Here is a 6,000-nt window from a genome sequence, read left to right on the forward strand (position 1 = left end):
TAAAACTTCCCATTGTGATGAATGGGTTGAAAGCACAAAGTGTTAATGCCCAGTACTGTCTGGAAGGTCCTACAGAATACTGCTGTCACATACCTGTGGGGGATAATCAGTCTTTATACTCTGCTTGGAGTCAGGGAACATATGGCAATCTCCTGACTGAAAGCTTCCTGTTTTCCACTTGCTTGCATCCATATAACCACTATGAATACCTCACATTGTGCCTATTTCATAGCTCTCTTTCTCCCTTGTTCATGTCTACTGTAACACCATGATGTAAGCATTCCACAATTCAAGAGTGCTGCATCCTTCACTGAGCCCAGCTCACACACCAGAATGATGACCAGCCCAGGTCCTGCTCTCACACTCGCATGCTGGTGACATGGGAGTAAATCCCTGGAGCAGTGCCAGCGTAAAACAGGTGCAGGGGATAGCACAATTGAACTGTAAACACCCACTGCTCTGGGCACCATCACAGAGCTGCATGCCTGGTGAAGGCATTTACATCTGCACAAAGCTCGAGGGTGTAAAATGCTGCCATCACAACTGACCATCTGTCCTCATGTCATACCCACTCTGCCAAGTGCAGGTGGCCAGACTGGAGCAGGTCTCTCAGTGTTGGCCAAGCCCTGCTATTTGCAGGTGGTGCAAGGAGTACTGTTTCTCCACTTTCGCTCTCTTGGATTGGTTTAGCACCAGGCTGGGCATTTGGCCAGAGTGCCCAGTGCTTGCTGTGATGTCCAGTTGTGCTCTTTGAGATGCTGCTCTCCTATTCAAGTTCCCTCTGCTCTAAACCCTGTTCATTAAGGGAGACACTGCCTGTCACAAGGTGATGGCATGTGGCTGGACGTAGTGAGAATAGACAGAATGTGCTGCTGTATTGCTTAAAATGAGCAGCCCTTTGCCCCTCCATTCCAAAAGGCAAGAGGTGCAGTTACTGCTTAGTTTTAAGAAGTTTCCAGATACATTTTGCTAATAATTTAAGAAATTAATGTGATTTCTATTACTGGGTGAGAAGCTGAGAAATGCAGGTACCACAATATAGCATCTTGCAGTAACTAGATTCATGCTAAACTCTACCTTCCCTCTACTTGCTTCCACCAGCTCTTTTCAGACCAATTTATAGCTGCTGTATTATTTCTCCAGTCATCTCCTGTGCCCTCCTGAGCACATATTACACCTTAGGGAATCGTTTGTGCCAGCTGGAAACCTGCTGGATTTTGAGGATTTTTGGAATCTTTTGTAGTTCCAAAAGATGATGTAAGAGGGAAGTATGTGGTTGCTTTCCTCTGACACAAACATGACTGAGGGTCCTCTGCTTCCTCGTGTCCCAGGCAGCTGCAGGTAGAGAGGAGCCGAGCAGGCTGGGAGGGAACAGAGTGCCCCATGGATAGCTGGTGACTGCACATGAGCAGGAAAGAGATATGGGCCCTCCTATGAAACTCAAGAGAGACTAGGAATAAGCAATTTCAAGATGAAGAGGAGGCATGTCTGGCGTGATGTGTGAGTGTCTCAATCAGGATATGAGCAGCCATGCTCTGCAATTAGGACCACTGACAGCAGCTCAGGGTGAGCCAACTGCAAGGGACAAGAGTCCCCTGTGGATCCCGAGCCCAAAGGGCAAGAGATGAGCAGGGTTAGGGTCAAGACCAAGGACTTTGAAGTCCAGCTTCAAGGAGTGATGGGAACTGTAATCTGGTGGGAGCAAAGGATTTTTATGCCTCGTCAAGGTCTTGTGTGAGAAGTAGGCCAGGGGAGCAGGCATCTGAAGGAAAGTAAGCTGGGAGTAGAGAATTTAGCACAGGAGCTTTATCTAGGACTCAGAAATAGCACCTGGAAGCTGAAATGATCAAGTGGGGAGATACCTTAATTTCCTACATGCTGATGGGTAGATTTAGGTTCCTAAACCAGTCATCAGACTCCTCAGAAAATTCAGTAGCAAAATCCAAGATTTAGACCAGTCTCTTTGTCAGGCTTTTGGGGGCTGTTGTCCCTGTGGCTGTCATCAGCCTCAAATTCTGAAGAGACCTTGGCCATCTCCACTTTGAAAAATGGTCCATAACCCTCATTCATTGCTCTGTGAAGTCCTGTTCTATCCTTGCAATCCTGATCTTCCAGAGGTTGTTTTCATCTGCATGTACATATATACACACATCAGGTGAGACGTAGGACCTAGAAGTGCATCTAGAATGTGCTGAACAGAGCCTGAGCCCTGAGCCTAGAAAGAATGTAAGTGTTTATCCTATTAGTATGGCACCAGGATTTATAGGGTGATTTGGATAAAGGAGTCTTGTGTCTGACGCTTATGCACCAAGACATATCTTTAAATAAGATTCTTACCTTCTGCTCTACCTTGAAAGAATGCCTTCATTTTCAGTTTCCAAGCGGAGAACTGGATCCTGCCCTTTTCTCCTCTCTATACAGTTTCTCCTGAGAGATAGAAATGTCTTTTACTAGTCTAGAAATGTCAGTTGTGTGTCTAGCAGAGACTTCACTTGTGTCCTGCCACTGTGCCAGTTTCAGCAGCTTAGTGGCTTTTTGCACTGGGAGTATTGCACCAATCTACTGTCTCTGCCATAAGTAATGCAATGAGCTCAGCATAGAGAAGAAGGTATCTGTTTTCTTATTGTTATCTTACCCACTCATGCTACTCAGTGCTAAGGGCTTTCAATCACTATGAGCCTTGCTTGATGAGGTGGTTTAGTTTTGGTTGGGGTGCTATGAGGGTTTACCTGGAGTGTAGTGGCTAAATTCAATCTTTGCTTACATACATGGAGTTTCCATTTATGCCAGTGGGGTAGTACATGTGCTGCATGTAGGGCATTTCAGCCCTTCAGGGAGGAGTTTTTAATTATGCAAGGAACTTTCTGTATCTCACTGTGACCACCTCCCTCTTTCCAAAAACACCGTTTGCTTAAGTGGCCTCAGGAACAGCCTGAATGAAGCTTTACCTCCTCTGACATGTATCTTCAAAATTAATTTATTTTGCACTGCATTCTTGTGAATCTAGTTTCAAATAGTCTAACTTCAAGTCATTGATGTCTACAAAATAATTTCAAGAGCAGTGCATGAGATCTGTGCTATGTTACATGGACATAAGCAGTAGTTCAGATGGTCATCGTTATCAGGACTGATCAGTCAGGCAAACAGCATCAGTCTTTACCATTTTAATTTTCCAAAGTAGAGAATTAAATCTTATTCAGGCTCCTCTTTTTCCCTGGTGCACAAGACTGACTTGTGCTGAAGCAGCAGATTTCAACACAATTCAGTCTGTTCTGAAAAAACCTTACAAAACTCTTGATTTGGCACTTTTTTCCCAGTTGGTATTATTATTATTATTATTATTATTATTATTATTATTATTATTATTATTATTATTATTAACTACATATCGTAGTTGTTATTTAAAAATATTTAATACATGTTTAATCTCTTCCACTTTGACACAGACATCAGGAAGACTTGTCAGCCACTTTGTAGCACCAAAATAGGAGAAACAGTTAATGCCAGGCTCCCTTTTGCCACCAAGTGGGCTTAATGCACGATGACATGTACGACTGGGACAGAAATGTGTAGGATTTGATCAGAGAGCTGGAGTGTGTGTTGAAATAGCTGGTGTGCCCATAGTGTGTTACTTGCTGGGCAGCCTGTTTGCCTGTGACCCACATGCTGCTGCCCAGGAATCCCCTTCAAGCTGCAGCAAGTCCTTCTCTGCCAAAACTCCCCGGTATGAGGCTGACCTTCTCCTCTGGTATGTGGGACTGAGCAACACCATATGTGAACGTCAAAAGAGGATAGATTAGGAAGAAAGGATTTCCTAAGATTTTAAACCCTCCAGACAACACCGCATCAGGTGAATGCCAACCCCTCGGGTAACTCGGAGAAGAACAGTGGCAACATCTAGTGGCCATTGAAGCTATAGGTTTGTACTGCCGGGGAATACCCTCTATCTTTCCTACGTGTCACATGCTTACCCTGCTGTGGTCCTTGCTGGACATTCTCCTTCCATCGGGTATGATTGGGAGTAGATATCCACTAGGCAGCTTACTATCTTCTGGTTTTCAACTTCTCTCTGAAATGCATACTTGAAGGCCAAATTCATCCCTAGCCTGCTATGTAGCTGCTTGCTAATCCTTTGGCTTGGCAGGCTTTTGTTCCACCTTTCAAAGTCTGTTTGTCTGGCTCCTGACATGATCTGCTGTGAGAGGAAATGACTCTCACTTGAGAAGGTTGTAGAGGTTAATAGGGAATTTAATCAGAGCCCTGGATACAGCAACTGCCCAGCAATGTGTCAAACCATCTGGAGTCATAATCCTACTGTGTCAGCTTTATTAAGCAAAACAAGATGCAGTCCTAATCTGCAGCCTGCGCATCTGTAGACTTAATTCTTTGGGAGCTGTGCTTCTGGTTGGACAGCAGCTCAGGTCTGGCATCAGCAAACATTGCCGCCCCTTCCTGAATATCCTGTCAGCAAGTCAGTCAGAAACATGCTGGATAATTCCAAGACTCACCTCAAGACTACTGCATAAGGAACCTCTCCTTGTAATTAATCTAAAAAACAGCCTCAAAATTATACCTGGACAAATGTCCACAGCCTGCAGTCTAATCTTACAGCTGATCTTGTCTTCTGCAATGCTCAGGAATTGCTGTCTGTGAGAGAGATGTGTCTGGGAAAAGCAACCTCATAATGCTGTCCTAAACTGAACACAATAAACCTCTCAGGAGACAGAAACTGAGTAGATTTTAACACAAATAAGTTTATGGTTAGAACTAGGATTAGACTTGGAGCCTAAGGATACAGTGGGATATATTTGATTTTCTGAAGGCTGCTTTGTTTTTCTGATCTTTTGGTTAATATTAAGTTGAATTGTGAAGTGTGAGTTTATATTTGGATTTACCAGAACTGACAAACTGATATCAGATTTACAAGCAGAGGGTAGGTTAGACCAGGCTAAGGGATAGTGATTGAGCAGGCCAGGTCAGGCTGGCCCATGAATTTCTTCCCCCTTTCAGTGAGTGTTTCATAGCCTGTAGTACCAAAGTTTTGGATCTCACTTAAGTTTTTACTAGTATGGGGCTTTTGTAATGTATAGGGGCTTTAAGTCCCTACTTTTATCACTGAGACATCCCATAATTTTTTGGACTCCTTATTTTGTCTGGGCCTGAGGAGTTTGTTGATAGTGCAAACTACATGTGCTGTACACACAGCAATTCCTCCTGGGTGCCAAGCAAAGAAAGTGACAAAATTCCACCTGTAAAGTGCATATCACAAGTTTATTCTTCTGCACAAACAAATAGAAAGTGATTGTAAATTGGAAAAAAAAAAAGACAAAACAGAGAAAGAAAAAAAGTATTTCTATAAACAAAGATGCCAACTCTGATCTTCTGGGGTCACATCTTGCACCAGACAGAGCACTACTGCTGGGCTCCCATTTTCAGAGCACTGATGGGTCTCTTCTAGGATCTAGATGGGCCTAGTAGGGGGTGCTGGATATTATAGCAGAAAGGGAGCATATTCTTTATGAGGGACAATCTTCTATTTCACTGTCCTCATGTGTAGTGATCAGTGACTCCTCATCACTTCTGAGATGAGTCTCTTCTGAGACTCTCCCTCTCAGCTGCGGCTGGATCTTGAGGTTCTCTCTGGTAAGTGTTCCCATGTATTCAGAGGGAAAACACTTACTTCTGAAGCAAAGATAAAACCCAGAATTGCCATAGCTGCAATGTGTAACCTGCAGGATGCTAGAGAGGAGGGATGATAGGCAGTTTTAAATCAGAGCCCATGCAGACATCTTCAAATGCTTTATCAGGGGACACTGGGGTTTGGCCTACCACTGCAGCTTATAACTTAGCAGGTGGGAGCTAAAACTTGTCAAACAACTGTTTTTGTCTGTGCTTGTTCAACAGCTGAGGAATGAGACATTTGGAGAGGCTCAAGAAAAGCTTATATGGTTTAAAAGTATTCCTTGTAATCTCACCTGTGACCTTTCTAACAGGCCAGCC

The sequence above is a fragment of the Pithys albifrons genome, chromosome 9 (genome assembly GCF_047495875.1).
Source record: "Pithys albifrons albifrons isolate INPA30051 chromosome 9, PitAlb_v1, whole genome shotgun sequence".
Taxonomy (NCBI): domain Eukaryota; kingdom Metazoa; phylum Chordata; class Aves; order Passeriformes; family Thamnophilidae; genus Pithys; species Pithys albifrons.